We start from the raw sequence: 21,515 nt of genomic DNA on the forward strand, positions 1-21,515 counted from the left end.
AAATTGGATCTCTAGAGTAGTGTGGATGTTTTAACAATATTAATTCTTCTAACCCATAGACAGTATATCTTTCCACCTCTTTGTGTCTTTCTTCCATTTCTTTCAGCAATGCCTTTAAACAGTTATGTTCTTAATTATCAAAGAATCCTTCAGGGAACTTAACCTGTTTGCAAGAGTTATAGACCTTTTACAGGATATTTATTACTAAAAATCATTACTAATTCATGGTTTTTAGTTCTATGAGTTCTGCTATTCTAGCTGGGTGAGAGATAATTGGAGTTTGGGATATTAAAATATAATTCTGTTGGCTCATTGTGGTAATACAAGTAATCATAGGAGCATACATGGCTTTCATAGATGTAATAAGAGATTTTTTTAATTATGTAGAAGATTAATAACATCAATACTATACTTTATTGAAAAAGCAAGTTAGAGATTGTGGTAGCAGCCATCAAATACTAGTAGAACAGACTTTGGTAACTACCTGGAAGTTGGGTGCTGATCTATTAAGTACCTAAAAATGTGGAAGTGACTTTGAATTTGGTAATGGGCAGAGGCTGGATGAGTTTTGGGAAGGATGATAGAAAAAGCCTAAATTGCTTTGAACAGACTGTTGGTAGAAATATGGATGTTAATGACTCTGCTATTGAAGATTCAGAGGAAAGTGAGAAGTATGGTAGAGAAAACATCTATCACCTTAGAGAATATCTAATTGTCACGAATACACAGCTTGTAGAATCCTGGAAGTTAAAGGTACTGCTGGTGAGGGCTCAGAAGGAAATGAGGAACATGTTATTGGAGACTGGAGGAAAGGAAATGTTTATAATACAGTAGTAGAAATCTTAGGAAAATGTGTCCTGCAGTTACGTGGAAAGCAGAACTTGTCAATGATTAATTTAGATATTTAACTGAGAAGATTTCCAAGCAAAGTGTTGATGGTGCAGTCTGGTTTCTCTTGTTGCTGAGAAGAAGATGTGGGGGGATAAACAGAGGGAAGAGACTGATATCCAAGAAGGAACCATGACTAGATGACTTAAATGTTCACCCTATCCAGATTGCAAAAGATACTAACAGTAATAGATTCACGCTGCCAGGAAACTGTGCATTGGAGAAGAAACTGAGGTGTGATGGGAAGACCTTTGGCTAAAATCTCAGAAAGATTAAAAGGTCAGAGTATTCATTCACACAAAAGGCTCTTTGAAAAGATTAAGTATGTGACTCCTACATCCCCTCAGCCAGCTCAGCAGAAGCCAAAATAGAGATGGGATTATCAAGATAGAGTCGTGGAGAAGCTTCTGTGTATGAGTGACATAAACAGGAGACCACAAAATTTTTGATAATTTTATATTACCAGAAACACTGTCAGTTTGTACTGAGAGGGGCAGAGAGAATACAAAATGAAAGAAAGCTATTGAGCCCCTAAAATTCTACAGGCAGGAAATGGGTTGATAAAACTATTTGGCTACGAATATGTGCTACTTTTCATGAAAACTCAAGGCTTCCACCTGGTCCCCCTACCTCAGTCAGATTAATTTTGATCACTTGGGATATGACACTCCTTAGCTTAAAATTGAAAATGGATACCCTCAACCAGAAGAATAATGCCTCAGCCTGGCACCCAAGGTTCTCTACAATCTAGCCGCCACTTGCATAAACAGCTTCTGATTCAGAAAAAATAGTTTTCGAAATTCTTCCATGAATATTGCTTATCACAGCTTCCAGACATATTCTTATGCCGTTTACCGCACTGGGAATAAACTTCCCAATCCTCTGTTTCTCCTCTCTAAGTCTACACCCAATAAATCCTTTCTTGAGATAGTAATAGCTCTTTTTGAAATTTTAACATTCTTGTCACTCTAAGGAGATTAAATCCCTGAGGCTGTGTATAATATCTTACTTACTTTTTTAATAGTACTTGATTGAGGTGTAATTTATATACTGTAAAATGTTTAATGCATCTCAGTAATTTTTCACTTATAGCCATCTCCCAGATCCAGATAAAGAACACTTCAGTCAGCTCCAAAGTTCCCTTGTGTCTTGACAGGCAACCATTATTTTGCTTTCTATCCCATATATTTGATTTGTTCTTAAATTTCATGGGAATAAAATCAGACCATATATATTCTTTAGCGTCTGCCTTCTTTTGCTTAATATAATATTTTTTAGATTCATCTATTTAGATTTGATGAGTGTATCAATAGCTCCTTTATTACCAGCTTACTACTCAGTAAAAAAGGAGAAAGAACTACTGATACATCCAATAACATGGAATGAGCCACTGACACAATCAGTAACATAGATGTTCACGGATATCCACTCTTCTGTTGATGGACATCTGTGATGTTTCTGGTTTTGGGCTATTATAAATAAAGAACCTTCTTTTTCAAGCGTCTTCTGGACCTAGGCACTTATCCACCTTGGGCACATTCGTAAGATGGAATGTATGTGTACGTTTAACTCTAGAAACTGCCAAGCAGTTTTTAAAGTGGTTGTACATTTTACAGTCTCACTGAGAATATATGAGAATTCCCATTGATCCACATGCATACCAGCACTTGGTCTGTCTTTACAGCTTAGCATTTGAGTAGGTGCGCAGTTATATCTCTATGTGGCTTTTAATTTTCAATTCTTTGATTACTAGTGATTTGGTCTGTCTTCATGTGTATATTTATGGACTATTCAGATATCTTCTTCAGTGAAGTGACTGTTTAAGTATTTTTTTCATGAAAAAGAATTAGTCATTTATATTTTTAGCTTTAAGTATCTTTTGAGTAACAGTTTATGGGAGTTCTTTATATATTATACTCTGGATATGAGTTCTTTGTGAAATCTATGTATCTATATTTTTTTCTTCTAATCTGTGGCTTGCCTTTACTAATGTTTTCCACGTTTTTTAAAAAACTTACAACTAAAAAGAACTGTCATAGTATCTAACCCACTAAATAACTCATAACTATGCATTTTTTTCATTACCTAATAAGATACACAGGAAGTAAAACCAACAGTGATTATTCTGGTAAGGGTTGCTCCTGTAGGTTTTATTGTCTCTAGAGGCTGCTTATGAAACTGTATTCTACATTTTCTATTAGCCATTTATTTTCTGGATTATCTTAATTCTAGCAAATGATCACCGTGAAAGTCCCTTGCCTCTTTGTTTTTGGTTGATTGGTTGTTTGAATCATTAGGGCATCACTCAGGCCTAATGAGGACAAGGTTATCTCAGCTGGCTCTGGGGCATTTCAGAAATCCTGTTTTCAGAATTTTTTCCTCTTTCCTTTAAAAAAAATCTTGAAAATGGATGCTAGTAAATTGAGCAGATTTCCCTTCCAACATCTGAGAGTTTGAGAGACACAGTCTGGTGAGGGTGGCAGTAACACTAGTAGCAGTAGCGTTGGGTCCATTGGGAAGCCCTTAATTCCATGAATATCAAGTGGTTAAATGATACACTAGTGACTTCTGAAACATAGCGATAATTCGCCTGGATGTTTGTTTTGTAGTTAGCAGAAATAGCATGATCTCATTTCACATAAATAACCCTGGGGAATGTTTGTACCTGTGACTGAATGGAGAGCTGTTAGAGGTGGGAATGTGACCCCATCAGGAAGAGTGCAGTTATTTCAGACAATTGATGCTGTTACTATGAACATCTGATTTTCCTCTCTGGTTATGTTATTTTGGAGTCAGAGGACAATGACAGCTACAGACACAAATGTCCCAAAGGAGGAAGAGGAAGAGGAAGAGGAGGAGACCGTGGGAGATAATGGAAGTGCCGAATGCTGATGATAGCCAACACTTAGAAGGATGTTGAATGAATTAAGAACTTGAATCCATTAAAGTTATCTAGTTGACACTTTTGGTAACTTAGAAATCTATTCTCCATTAAGCTTTCAGTCACCAAATTATTGGACATGAGTTTGGCCTAAGTTAAGTGGCTTGATGAATTCACTTTAACTTAACAAATATTTGAGTGCCAGGTAGATATCTTTGAGTATCTTGGATTAGTGTGGTTCACGAGGCATATATATTTCTTGCCCTTGGAACTTGGTCTGTTGGAGAAGACAAGTAGTGTGAACCACAATGAGTACTGGAAAGGGCATTCAAGAGCACTGTGGCAGCTTGAGTACTAAGGTACCAATCTTAGAATGGGGGTACGAGGAAGACCTATCTAAGGCAAAATCATTAAATGGAACAAGACTATAAATAGCACTTAGCCTGGTGAAGGTGGTAGAGAGGCGTGGAGGATAGAAGAGCAGATTGAAGAAAGAACTAGTAGGGAGTGGAGAATGGGGGCTGCTGAGAGAAAGTTCAACTTACAGTATATTCTTATTAAGATTTGACTCAATGGTATATTTTAGCATTCATGAAAAGCTATTATATAAGCAATCTAGCTATGTGTGACAAAGAACTTTCACTCAAAGTTCACAGTCCCTTATTATATTTTGTTAAATTGATGCCTCCTCACAGAAATTTCCTATTGGGTATTGAAGGGCCAGGCCACACTTAGGCCTCCCTCTGCACTTCTCTCTCACCTGATCTCCCATGCAGGTTCCGTTGTTTACTTATTAGTCTGGTGCGTGTGCTTTTTTCCCTAATTGTCAGGATTCCATTACATTTTTCAGGATAAAGAAACTTTAAGACAAATCCCTTTGTAATTATTTTGGAAGTTTATAAAAAAGAAAAATTGAAGAAGGTGTCTGCATTATTGCTAACTTTTTTCAGTGCTCTTAGAGCTTCTTCCTCCCGATGTAGGTAAACGAGAAATACAAAGTCACAGAAATCATGTAAGGTGATGATTGCCATAGATGATTCATTGTAATTTTGCACCTTAAGCATACATTTTATTTTATTTTATTATTTTGTATTTTTAAAGATTTTATTTATTTATTCATGAGAGATACACAGAGGCAGAGACGTATAGGGAGAAGCAGGACTCTGTGGGGGTTGCAGGGGAACCCGAGGCAGGACTCAATCCCAGGACCATGAGATCCAACCTGAGCCAAAGGCAGACACTCAACCACTTAGCCACCCTGGTGCCCCTGTATTTTATTTTATTTTAAATGACATTGTCATAATTAATTTCTTTATATTTTTTTCTAGTCAATAAAATCAACTTTAACTTAAACCTCTTGCTGTATTCATTCCTGAGATGATCTCCATGTGTCTCCCTGCATTTGTAGCAAAGCCATGCACTATGCAACAAGTCCTCCTAGAGTGCCCTGGGTTAACCTTCATTTCTCTGCAGTGACAAATGACTTTCATCCTTGAAAGCACTTTATATTTTTTTAAATAGCAGACTTGAAACCAGAGAACTTGTAAGGCTAAACGGAGAATGAGAAGGCTCTGTAAAGGAGGAGGGAATAAAAGATGACGTTCAAGTAGTTATTTATTTTTTGAAAGACTGTTTCACAGACTCTTTGGATGCTCAAAAAATGTTTGTATGTAAGTCTTTCCTGCATACACTTACCAAAAACATAACAGATATGTTAAAAAGAGATTGCATGTAAGAACCCAGGAATCTATTACTGTGTATGGACAAGAGAAAACTTAGAATAAGGGAGAGAGTGTATTGAATTTTGCTTTTCTCCTGCAATGTCTCTGTTATTATGAATATATTTACTTCTGGAACATTTATTAGACATTGTTTTGCTACAGCTAGAGATAAAAAACAATATGCCACTATTTAGGTCCATTAAAAAAAAATCTATTTGTAAGTGAAGAACGGAGGTATTAGATAGCGCCCCCCCCCCCCGCCCCAGTATTAGAATACACATTACTTTATGAATTACCACATCTAATAAAAACTGACTTTTTGGTAATTCTTGGCCTGCAACTAGCCTTCTCCATTTCAGCTGCTGTGTAATGCGGGCAGGTGAGGGTAATGTATTTTCATGGCACTTTCGGTCTGGTAACTACAATTCCTTGAGGTTACTGTGCTTAAAAAGTATATGAAGGTGAAGAAGAAGAGAGAAAAGGCAGGGCCCCTGGAGAAGAGCAGGAAGATTGTGTGGTAGACCAAGGAAGATGTCAAGGAAGGTTCTGTGGGCCTGGAGGGAGGTATCTTGGGCCAGGAAATAGGAAGAGGGACCTTCCTCAGGCATGATAGGAATGTTTGAAAAAGAGGAAGGAATCGTCTTCTCTGTGGCATAGTATGACAGTGGGGGCTTAGGTTGGACATAGCTGCTGTTGTCCTGAAAGCATTTTTTATCCTAGGTATGCAAGTAGCAAGCACTGTCATAGAAACTCAGGGAGGTAAATTTGCTAAGAGTAGATCTCAAGTGTTCTCACCACACACATTCACACGCTAACTGAATATGTTAATCCTCTTGTGCTAATCACTTTACAGTGTATGCATATATCAAAACATCACATTGTACACCTTAAATGTATAAGAATTTTATTTTTCAGTCATTCCTCAATAAAGCTGGAAGAAAAAAGAAGACCTAGACACAGACAGGGATAGACTAATACAAAAGTATTCTATTGAATATTCAAGTACCTATAAGGAAAGATTTGTTTCAAAGAAACCAATTATGCAATTAATAGCAGAGCATATGCCTACTGTTCCTTTTCGCTCTGCCCCTTGAATGGAGATCAAATAAATGTGCATCACTGTAATATCTTTTTCTCAGACTCTGTTTAGTTCCGATTCTATTGGTGAAAATGAGTCAGCCTTCTACAGTCATTACAACAAATGGCCATTCCAGGTAAGAGGGCTCCCTGAGAAGCTTCAGGATCTCTGATTTGAGGCCTTTCAAGTCTTCATTCAGTTGCTTCGCTCAGCCTTCTTTGAGGCTTTCACCAGAGTTTAAAACAAAGCACGACAAACAGCTGTTGTCTTCCAGATGAAATCTTCCCACTGATTCTGAATATGTTCTCTTTCCATCTCAGGGCAAACCAAGAGGGTATTAAGAAACCTATAAGGTCTTGTAAAAAGAGAGTTTTCCCTTTTGAAAAATGTTACATTCTATGATAGGATAGATGGTGCTGTGTTAGGGTTTGGTTTTGAATGGCCAGACTGGAAAATATTAATCCATTTTATCTTCCATAACACTTCAATGTCCTGAAGTTTGACTTTTGAGGGAGATGTGGAAAAATAATAGTCCATTAAATAATCTTCTATTACCAGAGCTTTAATATATAAATGATCAACAATGTATAAATATTACCAATTATATATGTATATATGTGATTATATATGTACATGTGTATATAATACTGACTATATATGTATATCTCCAGTGATATATGTATTACTGACTGTATATATATATTACCAATTGGGGATATTATTTTGTTAGAAAATGAACTTCCTTTTGTCCTTTTTTAAAAAAGCTCTACCTAGCTCAAATCCAAATCTTTAAGTGGCTTACATTTGGGTGTCTACTGATAGACTTCATTTCATTGGGACTTTTCAGTATATACTCATTCTTTGTCGCTTGAGAAGTTTTATAACTTGGTTTTCCTGTAATTCCTGTAAAACCAGAAATAAAGCTCTGAAAGTTGGAGAATAAATTGAATCAATAGCCTACATCTCTGGTGATGTACTCCAAGGAATACTTTTTTCTTTTTCTTTTTTTTTTTTTTATTGGAAGGCATGAGTTTTCTAAAAACAGTTTCTGTGTCTGCATATGTATCTCTGCATGTGACATATGGCACTTGTGAATATATAGGGTTACCTTATTACCGTGGGTTACCAGTGGCAACATGTGCACTGAGCTAAATCCTTCTTGGAGTTTAATATTCTGTCTGTAAGTCATGTGCTGGGAGATCAGAAGATAATAAAATGGGCTAGTCTGACACAGATAATATGATATTTTCAATGATCATGTTATATGTATATATATATTGCAACCGGTGGAAAAAATAGCAAAAGGTCAAGAATGCACCATATATTATGTTGATTGAAAAAGGAAAAATAAATTAGTGGACTCAGCATCTCCCTGTGACCTAGTATTGGACATGCCTTTGGGGTCTCTCTGGGCGACAGTCCACTGAGAAAAGTATTTCTGGGTTTCTGTAGATGGAAACATGGCAGATGGTAAAGAATAAAGGCTGTGAGTGGACAAGAATGGGTCTCTTCTCAGTCATGAAAATGACTGAGTTTAATTTAGGAAAAGTACCTAACTGGGTTGATTGTCCCCCTTATTAAGTAAAGTTTTGCCATTTTTCATTCTCATAAGTATTTGTGTGGAATATACCCATTGTATACCCTCTTGACCCGGGGAATAGAACCCTTCTGAATGAAGTACAGGGCTAAGGACAAGATCATAGAAAAATAGAATTTTTTTTTCTCCTGGCAATTCGTATGCACATAGCTATCCATTATTCATGAGCTGCCTCTTCAGTTTTGAATGATCAGTGTCTTTGCTGTTCTTTATTTTGCCTTCTGTTTCCACCATGTTGGCATTTCACTGCTCATTAATAATTGTGGGAAGAAAAGAGGGAATACATTAATTGATGATTGCATCAATCAATACATGCCTTCCCACTGGTATAGAATTCCTGGTGGCATTTTTTAAAAGGTAGATACGGATGGCTAACCTACCAGTGTGAGCTGGGGGGCGGGGGGTGAGTTTTTGATTATTCTTACCCATCAGCAGAGAATATGATGGTCATCGGGCTTTCACGAGGCATAGTAAATACCCCAAGTGAAAATTTACAGGAATAGAAATCCTATGTCTTTGAGGCTTCTGTTTTGAAAAGAGACATGAGAAATACTTTTAGTAGAGGAGAGACAGGATTGAGAGTTTTCACATACATGTTTTATGTTGAGCTTTAGTATCAGGTAATGGAGGTGGATAATTGCAGTGAAGTGGCAGGATGGATTTAGACGAGACACCCCCTCCCCAAAATATTTGTCGTCAACTGTTCTATTGTATTCCCAGGAGCCTTCTTAGACAAACACAGAGGCCTATCATGTGGACAAATATAACTGTCATTTGGCTCGGACTCCCCGCCTCACCTTGTGCATTTTAAATGGATGATTTGGGGTCAACTGGCTAACCTGATTTAAGAACATTTGCATATATTCTTTGAGTGGCATGTGCTTTTGCCCTTGCAAAGGAGCAAGGATCAGTACAAAGCCTACTATGTGTCATACCATATGCTAGAAACATAATGATGTAAAATATATCTAGAAGAGCATATTATCAAGTTATAGTGAAATACATGCAATACTGAGAAAGCTAAGTAACAAGCAAGCCACGCACCAAGGAAAAAGTCCAGATGTTACACGGAATGTAATTAGTGGAATTCAAAAAGAAGGGTGAAGTCACTGAGGCCTGGAGTGTTCGTGAAGGGCTTTAGAGAAGAGAGAAAATTTGAGTGAGGTCTGAAAAGAATGGGAAAGAGGAGGGAGCATTTCAGGCAAGGAGAACAGCAGACCCAGTGGTCCAGATGTGGGAAGAGATGTGGCATTTTGGGGATAAAGGAACCCCCTAGGCTGAGCAGGGAGCTAGCAGGAGTGATGGGGAGAGGTAAGAGGGTGGAAGGTCTTGAAAGCCAAGCTAAGATGTTGGGCTTTGTCCAACAGACAGTATCTTTAAAAGCAATTGCAACTGATTCTGATAGTATAGTCTTTTTTTTTTTTTTTCCTTTCAAAATCAGCAAAAGATATCCTTTAGGTCAAAGAATGTGGTAGTGATTCCTGAGAGATGAGTCAATTGCCTGCTTGTGACTGTACTGGAACTAGAACTTAAATCAGATCTGCGGAGCAGCATCTCTGGGTCTATCAGGCCTGAGGATGTAGAGCCAGGAGTCACACTGTGGTCTGCTGCTTCCAGAGCTCGAGCCTAACCACCACATGGTACCCAAGTTTGAGTGGAAGGCACTATCCAGCAGGGATTACCTTATAGGGCAAATGACATTTCATCTTCTTCATTATTATTAATAACCACAGTGATTGTCTTGCTACCTTCCTTGTGGGCTTTATAGTCTTCAACACGTTTTCAAGTACGTTCTATCTCTTGATGCTGACTCCAACTCTGTTAAGTAGGCAAGAATTTTAAATTATAAAGTTATTTCTGGGCTCCCAATTATCTGTGCAATTAATCCTGGTTACATATGCAGTACTCTCATTTGTATTGTCGTAAAAATTATAATGAACAGTTTGCCCTTCTTTTTTTCCAAAATAGTTTAAAATTCAGGACAGGTTGTTGAAATTCTCTCCAAAAGAGTGGGCTTATTTTAGCATTGCGGGTTTTTTTTTTTTTTCTCAGATTAAGAACCTCCGTTCCGCATCAAAATAAAAGCTTGGATGCCACGAAGAATCATTTAGAACAAGGCACTACATCTTTAACACTCCTTAATTACAACTGGATAAGGTGACTCACTTGGAAATCCTTGGAGAATAGGCAGGTGATCTGCTACATGTGTTTATTTATCTAAAACAATTTAGCAATTTACAACCGTATCAGCTCTGGTTTGCCTGTCATGGGGCATTTTCCAGGACTCTTTGATTTGGTCTACATCAGATTTTCTTTTCACATCAACTTATCCTTCAAGCAGTATACTTTTGTTGTTGTTCCTGAGCCAAAACTTGCCCATACCCCGTGAGTAAATTAATGATAATGCTGTAAAATACATGTTTAAAATTCCAGTCTGCTGCGGACTAACTTCATTGGTATGAAACTCAGACCCTCTCTTATTAAACACTGTTAAATATTCTCTTCATTTTCAAGACAAATATGAACAGAAACACAACCAAACATGTACTGTATTAAAATCATTGATTCACAATATTTAAATTTTCAGCTAGCCTCCAATTAGCAGGCTTTCCAATATTTGAACAGAAGACCATTTTAATGTAATTACAAACACATTTTAGGCATCTAAATTTTTTGCATAATTAGTTCCCTATTAAACTATTTATGTAGCCCTTTTTCCATCAGAAACAGAGAAAGCAGAACAATTTTATTCCTTACTGTTACAATAATTAACTATGCAAGTAGAACAGCATATTAATAGAGTATAATTTGTTTACATTTAAAAGAAAATTGTGTTAGATTAGCATAGCAAAAGACTATTTCCATATCCAGGCAGTAATATGCAGGCCTAATAGCAATTTACAGTGTAGTTAAAGAATATTATTAATAAAGTAATACAGTGTAATTCTGTTTGCCCCACCATATTTCACAATGTCCTTAATTACAGCTAATTCCATCGAGACTAATTTGGGTGTTATTAAGCAGTAGACATAGGAATCTTAAATACAACCTTCGCTAATAATGAATTTAGAAGTTACCAGAGAACTAGTTCTTGTAAAACATAGGTACAAGATGAGTATTTGGATTTTCTCCCTGGGGTGAAACCTATAAACATACACAAATGTAACTGATATCTGAAAACAAGCTTTTCTGGATCCAGTCTTCTGTTAACCTCTCAATGCGAGTTTTTTTCAATAAATAAATACAGTTAAGGTGAGATGGGATAGTGCATGACAATTAAGTAACAACTTTGGTGATTCTTTTGGTGAAAATTTTTACTTATTCATAGCTTGATTTTTTTTTTATCTGAAGCAATGATGGGTTTATGGGTATGTTGGTGTTTTTCCCTTCAGGAAAATTAGTAACAATACTTTCTACTTATTAAATACCTGTGTCTCACCAGATACTGTGTCTGATGCTAGATGTAGATTGCCATCAGTTCTCGAATTAACCCTGAAAAGTAGGTAATAATTTATCCATTTTCCAGATGAGGAAACCGAGTCTCAGAGAGTTTAAGGGATTCACTAAAAGCTACACAATTAGGAAAAGAGTTAATGAAGATTCTGAGCAAGACAGTATAGCTTCAAATCGCAGACTTTACAGATGTCATGCTGTTTCTTTTTTAGGCTATACACCTTTGGTCTATTCAAAAGTGAGTTGGAAAAAAATTTGCTAGACTTATTTTCCTAGTTTTGAATTAAGCAAAGATATGGAAATAAATAATAAGTCTTTCTGTGACAACTGTATAAAAATCATCAGATGAAAGTGTGATAATGTTCAGATTTTTCCTGTGATATATTTATTTATTAGGACTTTATTTTCTTTTTTTAAAGAAAATGCGGGATGATGGATGTGGGTAAAATTGCTCTGGTCAAAATTCCAAACGGTATGCATTCCGGTCCGGCTTTTGCCTCTTTTTGGCTGACTCCAGATTCAGAATTGGTCTTTGAAAAGTAGAGCCCTGTCACTCATGTTATTTGAAAAGTCTTTGGTGTTTAAAAGGCACAGAACAATAAAGATTTAATTTTCAGTTTAGTAGGATATGTTCTTGAGATTTAGTTCTTTGCTCAGACCTTGTTTGTTTCCTCTCTCACCTGGTATTCCAGTACATTCTGTAAACTAGAATGGGGCTATCACATCATGCACCCTTTAAGGCAATATTAAAATTGGTTTGGATTTCTTTATAGGACATAGCAAATTAAAGAGCAAGGGAACTATAAGCTAGATGGTGATAAGCAACTGTCCTGGGATGAGGCCACTGGGACCTTAGCTCAGAAGACCAAGGCCCTGGCTCTGCGTCTTACTAGCTGCATGGAACTGAACAAGTCAGTCTTCTAGGGCTGTGCCATCCAATAGAATGTTCTGCAATGCTGGAAATGTTCCAAACCTCTGCTACCTACACATGGCTATTGAGCACTTGAAGTGTGGCTAGTGAGACCAAGAAACAATTTCACATTTTATTTGATTTTAACACATTTAAATGTCAATAGCCACATGTGGTTAATACCTAACTTATGAGAGAGTGCAGTCACCATGCTCATAAAATGATGGTAAAAACAAATATTTCTGATATTTCAGTGTATAGCTGTGGACTTAAGTAAGATGACATATACATAATGTGATTCATAAACTCTCAGGCCCCCCTCAAAAAGAAGTCATTAATAATAACCATGACAACAAAGAAAACACTAATGATACCAGTAACTGTTGTTGTTGGACATAACTCACCTAGTAGAAAATCTCAAGTTACTGAGCTTGGACTTTATCACTGCCTTCTACTTTTCTCTTTTCCGTGGGTGTGTTGATCTGTGACTCCACACTTCCTAGGGGAAGATGGCAATCATTGCAAGCTTAATTATATATACTATGGGGGACCAAAGTAGATAAAAAGCAGGGAGTCCAGAGAATTAGATTCTAATTGCCATTCTGCCATTGACTGACGGTATAATCTTGGCTTCTGGTAAAACTCCAGGAACCAATTTTCTATAAGCTTTGACCAAGGAAGTTCTCTTAATGGCTTATGGGCTCATAAAATGTTAGTGAGAAAAGGGATGTAAGAGATCATTTTGACCAGTCCTCTTCTTTTTCTAGATGAAGACACTGAAGCCGAGAGCTGGTAAGTGACTTGTCCAAGATGGCTTGACTAGCTGTTGGCAGAACCAAGCCTAGATGACACGTCTTTGTTCCCACTGCACTCCATGCTGCCACTGTATGATAACTCAAGGGAGGGGAGAGTTACCGTTTAATGCCATTGAAGATAGATAGCAAATTGGCGATCACATATCCCCACAGGACTTAATCACAATTCTATAAAAGCCATATAAACCCTACTGTAATTAGCTTAGCACCATGAGGTAGATTCGTTCACAGAGCACACATTCCATTAACTAACTGTGCAACTCAGCTTCCACATTTGTAAAACAAGTGGGGTTGGAAGAGTCGATCTCCAAGGTCCCATCCTGCTCTGAAAGTCTGTAATTCTAAGACTCAAGCATTGATTTTTTTTAAAATTGTAAATGAATTCCTACTTATGATAGCGGTTCCTACAAATATTTCAAGTGCAATGATTTCATGTATCTGTGAGTCCTCTTCTCTCTATAGATAATGATTAGCTATACATATATGAATCTGCAGGATCCTCGTGGATACTCCATAGTTCTGGAAGGGCCTGGAATCCCCTGATTAGTATTGCTGGTCTATGGAGGCCTTTTCTCGTGGGACTAAGATAGACTCAATCAATATTTTATGTATGAGTATAATATGGCACATTTTTCTCTTTTTTATCAGGTGGGTTTTTAGGGCTCTCTGTCATCATTTTATAATCTTAATTAAAAAATTTTAAATAACTACTATATGTAAAATACAATATTCAGAGTTACAATAGGGTTTGCAATGGAAGGATCCCATCCCCAGGCACTGCTTTTAACAATAAGATCAGCAAGCATAGCATTTGTCCAGGTCTGAGGGGTTTTCTGGGACATGCGACTTTCAGTGCCCAAAGTGGAAAGATCCTGGGAAGACCAGAACAAGTTCATCACCCTAGTAAGTTCCTTGATACACCCAGTTTCTGATGCCGTACCACCAACCTTTGCAGTTACCATTGATATAGAATTCCAGTGGGTATAAGACAATATGCATTTAGCATTTTTCTCTGGATGACATTTTGAAGTAAATAAAACTGATCACTCAAAAGGTGAACTTCTGAAGGTCTTTGGATATTTCTTATTCTCTAATTTTTAGAGACAAAAGGGTGGGGCTGAAAACCCAACTTATTCAAGGAAAACAGAATGAAAGTGCAAGCCTCCTTTGTGCAACTAGTGACCTCTGAGACATTGGGAAGATTTTATTCACAAGCAGAATAAATTATTACTTGTTGAGGAAACCAGCCTCCTAGAAAAAAAAAAAAGTCACTTGAGTCATTTAATATCCATTTGTGAAAAAACTTGAAGAGAGACTAAAACTGCCTTCTGCATCCAGTCGTGGTAAGGAATGGAATGAAGTCAAGATCTGGAGTTGACAGAGCGAAAATCAAGATGATCTAATAGTTCCTTTACAATTTTAATTTTTATGGATTTATGTTTGGGAGTAATGGTAATGCTTTCCATTTCTGAAGGGTGAGCTGTTCATTCCAGAATATGAATTATGTACATTCATTAAGATTTTCCCCTAAAATGAGTTTTTCCATCCACTTTTTTTGAATGCATATTTTATGAATGTATAAGCTGTTGTGGAACATGATGTCTTTCAAACTCTACCTCTTTTTTTTTAATTGAAACTATATAAAATTTTGTTTCTCCTTCTTGTCGAATTTTATATTTCCATCTTATTCAAATGAGTGTGTATTTATGGAGTAGCTATTATGTCGAAGGCACTACTCCGAGTCCCGGAGGGAATACCAAAAATGAATGAGAAGTTCTGCCCTCAAGGAGCTTAAACTTAGGTATGAAAGATAAGCACCCACATAGCTATAAGAGCAAGCAACATAAAATAACTGCCTTAAAGAATGTTTAATAGAGAAGAGATGTTACACTTAACTGATGAAAAGGAAACTTTTTAACATGGAAATACTATTTGAAATGAATCTCAATGAGTAATGAATTTGAGTGCAATTATAAAGCATTAAACTTCAGATTTAGGGAACTGTCATCACTATCATTGGACTGGAGTGTCTGTGGAAGAGGGAGGCTCCAAAATAAATTCGAGCCGTAGAGCACAGACCCATGAAAACAATAACGGAGAGTGAGCAATCTCATTCCTTTGGCAATGGGGAGTAAGTGCAGATTTCAGAGCAGGGGCATGATACACTCAAATGTGCATTTTTAAGAGGTCACTCTGGCACTGTTTTATAGATGAATTGAAATAAAAATAGAAAAAGGATAGGAGACAGGGAGACAAGATGAGATGTGACAAGAGCCTTAAGAAGGGTAGTTAAGAACAAAAAGGAGGGAATGCACTTAGGAATGTTGTTAAAAATCTTCATGGCTTGGAAGTTATGATTAACAAAAAGTCAAAGGTGAGTCTGAGCTTGAGCCTTGATAAGGGGGAGTCAGTTGGTGGCAGAAAGCAGAGGTGGGGAAGCAAAGAGTTGAATCCCCTTGAAAGTCATTTCCACTTATATTGCTTAATTTTGATATTTCCCTTTACATACTTTCTACCTAATGTTATTTCATCATTAATTTTTTTAAGTTTAAAAAAAAATTCCTAAGAGCCCATTGAAGATAGGATTTTATTGCGACTCCCTTAGCATTTTGCTATACAGACACCTGGCAATACAAAAAGCTAAGCAGAGAGTCAACATTTATATTGTGCTAAATTGTACCAATTCGTGGGCTTGTACTCAGGCCATCTTTGTTTTACTCCATGCAAAATATCAGATTGCTTCTCAGAACGTCAATGGGGTTGTCAGGGGAGGGATAGCAATCACACGCTTTAATATTACAAAATTATCATTATACTCCATACTTTGTTCCATGGGAAGAATAGTTATCCAAGTGGTGCTTTGGATTGGGTTAACATCACCTTTATTGATACTGGGTTATCTACTGAGCTGTGAAACCTGGCAAATTAACCCTATAGTTCAAATCAAAATGTGGAGACTCTCCAAGGCTCTTGGGAGCACACATAATTTTACTTCCGTCATCTTTTAAGACTGATAGAATATTCCATCAGTTTGATAGCAAAAGTGTTGTCCTAAATAAAGGACGGGGCTCTCCCCTGACTGCAGCTAGTAGGCTGAAATCTTATCAGTCACAGGGGTGGCAGGAGACCTACCAGTTCTCATCCTGAGTTAATCAAATTAGGTATTTGTCATTCTTTCCCTCCCTAGCAGGAAATTAAGTTTCACTGAAGCATCTGGGTCACACCCTTAGTATCTAAGAATGATCTCCCTGTAAGATAACTTTACAGTATTCAGTTGCTTTGGGGCATTGCCTTTTGATTACTTTTTTTTTTTTTTTAAAGGAACATGTTTAAGGCAGCTTTAATATTTTACCCAGCTGTTCTGCTTTTAGGATCAGGATCAGTGTGGTCACGTGGTAAGCCTGGCAAAGTCTCCCCTAATGTCAGAGGAGAATCTGGAAAAAATTGTATGAATGTTTTCTCAAATGCAATCAGTTTTATTTTTTCAAGTGGGTATTGTTTTAACTGTAAAATAGTATCCAGCTCTGACAGCAGTTAAGTAGTAGTGGCAACCTAATCTCAAATGAAAACAAGATTAATCTGCCTCCAAAACGATTGCTTTCTACAAACGTGTTTTTCTCATTCACTTTTTCTCTCCTTTTCAGCGATTACTTTCCAGCTGTTGCACAGGTCTAGCACAGCCCTTGCCTGTTTTTCCTTTTCTGCTTTTGAGTATCTGGGGCTCATGTCTTCTGGTAGCATATTCCCAAAGTAAGTTCGATGCTCCTGGTATGTTCTCGGACATTCAACACATGAAGAAAAGCATTCTACAATTTCCATGTGGCACAAATTTGGAATGTTTCATTTGAAAGTTCTGCTATATCTCTACTGGGAGAAATGATTTTAGAAGAAATCACACATTGATTGAAGAACTAGCAAATCATATGACCAGCTTTTTCCAAGTTTATATTATTCATGCCACACCTGAACTCCACATGGTTTTCATGGCCATTTGATAAAAAGTTTAGAAAATTGCCCCCCAACCAAAAACCTACCAGAAGAGAGAATGTCAGTACTCCTTTCTGCCATTCGCCCATTTATTTCCTCTTTTGGGAAGCTATGAGAGTACCTACTTTTTATTTCAGAATTAAAATTCAAAATATGATGACATTTTCTTTGTGTTGTATTAACGCACATGCCCGAAACTTTTCAGGTTTTGGGTCACCCAGATTTGACAATTGTGATCAATCCTAAAAATATCTATACAGAACATTCCTCTGTTTATTTCTTAAATTGCTGACTTCCTGAAAACAGAGGCAGTCGTTATAGTAGAGGTTGCATTTAAGCAAGAGAAATTCCCAAGCTTATGGAAACCTACCACCCCAAGGATTGCTGGCAAGTCTGTACTTCCATTTTTATTTATTTATTTTTTTACACTTTGCAGTTCAGTCCAAAGTTGCCTAGTCAAATGTAATCTTTGTGCTTTCAAATAAATTCAAACAGCTTGCTACTGTTTGTCACAATTTTCATTTGGGCCCTTAGAATCTTGCTTTCTTTTTGTAAAAGCCACATTTTACATTCATAAACCATTGCGTGTTGCTCATTTAACCCTGTTCCCACGCTCCACTCCAAATGCATTACGGAGTGACCCCGCATGTCAGCACTATAGCATTGTACAGTAAATAGAGTGTTTTGCTTCATAAATCAAGCATAGAACTTATAGCCAACTTCAGCATAAAAAAAGTCACTGAAATAATATGGCCCAGCTGCAGGAGATAGACATTGTATTCATAAAGCTAGCCTTAAATTACTGACATTTAAATCCAGATTTGACAAAGCTAAGACTATTTTGGAGGATTCTGAGTAATCCTCATGAAATTCCAAATTTCTCTTTTGTTGTTTTGAAGGAGATTCATTTTTAAAAGGAAAGAGGGTTAGATTTTTGTTCCCTCTACATTATCTTTGATGGTATCAGAAAGGCACACTTGGGTGGCCAGTTCATCTAATTATGCAAGTCACTTTGCAAATCATCTATTTTTGCTGCAGGAACCTGTTGTTTTTTTGGGGTGGGGGGGCACAGCTCTCTTATACTATAGTATTTATAAGCAGGAAAATGCAAAGGTGATTTGGAAAATTCAGGTTTGGATTTCTCTCCCATATAAATCAGATTGAACACAAACGTCTCATTGAGGGTATCCAAAGATAGAAACTAATTTTATTTCAAACTGCAGTTTGTATTTCTCTGTTGGAAAAAAAGAGAAAGTCTAAAAGCCCCACAATTGGCCAGACTTCCAGCTTTTGCTGTTCTCTGTTCATCTCTCTTTATAGGTAGCAATTTTAGCATTCAAAATTTAAAAATATGCCAGAGGAATGTATATTTACAGCGTTGTCTCTGAAAGCATGCTTTGAACATAACTTGTGATGGGAACACCTTGTCAATGGAGGCTTGTCAGCATACCAGATAGTTTGGGCCACAATCTCTCTGGCCAACACCATTGGTTTAAATAAATTAAAATTATGTTATTTTTTCCATTAAATTTTACTCAAAAAAATCTGCTTTTTAAAAAAAGCACAAAACTAAATGCTTATAACAAATGTAATTATAATAGTATGAGAATTAATGAGAGATGGGAAAAAGTAATGTCTGTATTTTATCTTTCATGCAAGTAGATTAAAAGCCATTACCACTATGTTAAAAGCATTTATCTGCTCACTGTAAAATGAGTTAGACTAGATTTTTAAAACTTTTAATGTCCTTGCTACAGGTAATTTCTTTGTTCACCTAAGATAGAAGAGTCTAACTGAATTATGTTCTGGCATAAATTGCCTTCTGGAATTCAACTACTTCTTTTGGGAAGTAGCAGTATCTTCAAATTAACCTCAGTTAACACGAATGGACTAAAAAAATTGTTCAAAAATTTATGTAGTTCAAAAATTGTCAGATTTGTTGAAATGAATAATGTGTTTGGATTTTTGGAAGACCTTTACAAATTTTGAACCTCCTGCAGTTCCATTTGGTGTAAAGAATTATACTATAAACAAGGGGCTCCATCTGTACTTTTGAAATAACTATTCAGTTTTCCATTTCAGTGCTCAGACAAATTGACACGACAAACTGAAAAGCAGAAGTTAGTGTTCAAAGAAGTTCAAGAGTAAACATTTAGTCAATTCGTCTGTCGAATGGAGAGAGATTCAGTGTACTGGAGTCCAGGATTCTGAAGACAGCTTCTAGGTTGGTGGTGAAGACTCTCTGTACTCTCTTTCCCCAAGCCTCAGGTCACATGCAGAATATGAATCTTCTCATAGGGTCCTCACTATTTCTGGGTGTTTTGTACACATTTTGCTACATTTATCAATGAGGAGGAGGTTTACATTAAAATTTCATTTACTAACTTTAGTGTTTTTCCTGGTCCTTTTCACTGATGACTTAGGCAAGTATTTGGTTTTTCTATTTGGCCAAGGGTATAGGAAATCGCATCTTTAGGAAGAGGAATAAAATGATCATAGCTGTTGAAAACTTGATATGGCTCAGTAAGGCTAGTTTTAGAATGCTGTTTTAATCAAATTATCTATCAATTCATCTCGGTGGGAAATTACAGATCACCAATATACAAGGATTTGTGATAGGTGCTCTGTGATCTATTCTTGGCAGGAACTGTCCTATTTAAGCTAAAATTTAAGGTGAACATAATTGGGGGAGGGGAGGCAATAAATCCTTACCCACCAAGAACATTTGGCACATGTCATTCTCCGGATCTCAAATTCTTTTTCCTCCAGGACCTTCTATCTGGATTTTGTTGTTCAAGGATCCAAGGATTCATGGCCTGGTCCCAGTCACTCTCATTATGCCTGGGGTAATGCGTGCCCTGGTCAGATGCGGCTTCTCCATATCGTCTGCGTGGAACTTTATACATCCCTGCACAAGCCCACTCCCAAACTGCTTGCCTTTTCTTTTCCTTTGCTGTTCTTTACATAGGATTTCTCATTTTTGGCCTAATGTGGTGTTCTGCTACACGGTGAGGCTGTGCTCCCCTGACCTCCTACCGCGGACAAGGTCTCTAACATACATTTGGAACACGTTATGCCGGCATTGTGGGCTATCTTGTAATCTATATTTTTCTTCCCAATGAGATCATGTATTCTCTGAGAAATTGGTGATGCCTCTTTGTACTTTCTGGCCTTAGTACTTAGTAGGCTTCCAATGGCAGCTGGCTGATTTAGTGATGAAGCATTGTATGGAAGTCTGTGAAATTAGAGTGAGTTGATATGGTGTATTCCCATGGCAGTTAATCTGTGCAGACTTGTGTTGGATCAAAGGCCTCATCAGGCTTAGATAAGATAAGACCCCTTTAGCTACCAAAGGATGCAGCATTAATTTTTCAGATGAAAAGACAACTAAATGTAAACCTCTCTGAAGTATGGAATGCAATGGAAAGCAACTCAAATTCTGATAAAGGTTATTTATTACAGATATGCCATTTAATTTCTCAAGTCCTCCCTTTCATGGGGGAACATCATGGTGATGATAGCATATGCTTTTCAGGCCATCTAGAAAGTCATCATTTTGGAAATCCCTCTAACAGTTGGATGATCATCACTCAATGTTCTAAAACAGATAGCAAGGAAACTTAGGATGAGGCTAAGGGAAGGAAATGAACGTTCATTGAATCCAACTTTTTTGGCATTTAATTCTCTATGACAACCTTACAAGGTGGATAGAATCATGTTCAGTGTTTGCATGGGAAACCAGAAAATTCAGAGGTGTTGAATTAATTGTCCAGGATCACAGAGACAACTCAGGCCTCTCTGTTTTACATGTCTCTTTCACCACTGTCTCAATAAGGAAGGTTTGGCTCTTATGATAATGAGTCAACATCTTAATAAAACCCCTCCTTTAGTTTTGGTTGGAACATTTCCAGCACTTTTTTCATGTGTAGTGCTGTGTCATTTCTACGGATTTGGGAATTTGGAGTGATTCTGCTTTAAGCAAATCTGGTTTGATTCTTCTAGTAGGATGAACTCCTAAGGCAAGAGGCCTTAATGTCTTTTCCAGTTATATTTTGCTTCTTGCTCAGGATATGCTGCTTCTCTGTTCTGAGGAAGTAGAGAAGTTTCCTGGTTCTGTTTGAGGGACCCTAGAGGCATATAATGCCAAGACAGGCATCCTTGAAAGGGTCAGGGTGATCACTAATA

At 37.1% G+C, this 21,515-nt stretch overlaps 1 long non-coding RNA gene across 2 annotated transcripts in view; it reads left to right on the top strand.

The window, feature by feature from the left end:
- LOC121482014 overlaps positions 1 to 21,515 on the top strand; it is a 96,379-nt gene that overhangs the window by 69,161 nt on the left and 5,703 nt on the right. For both annotated transcript variants that reach the window (XR_005985486.1, XR_005985487.1), the window contains 2 exons: positions 16,988 to 17,093; positions 19,413 to 19,554. This is a non-coding gene — a long non-coding RNA (uncharacterized LOC121482014). The remainder of the gene's footprint in view (positions 1 to 16,987; positions 17,094 to 19,412; positions 19,555 to 21,515) is intronic.

Source organism: Vulpes lagopus, chromosome 24 (genome assembly GCF_018345385.1).
Source record: "Vulpes lagopus strain Blue_001 chromosome 24, ASM1834538v1, whole genome shotgun sequence".
In the NCBI taxonomy this organism is placed as follows: Eukaryota; Metazoa; Chordata; class Mammalia; order Carnivora; family Canidae; genus Vulpes; species Vulpes lagopus.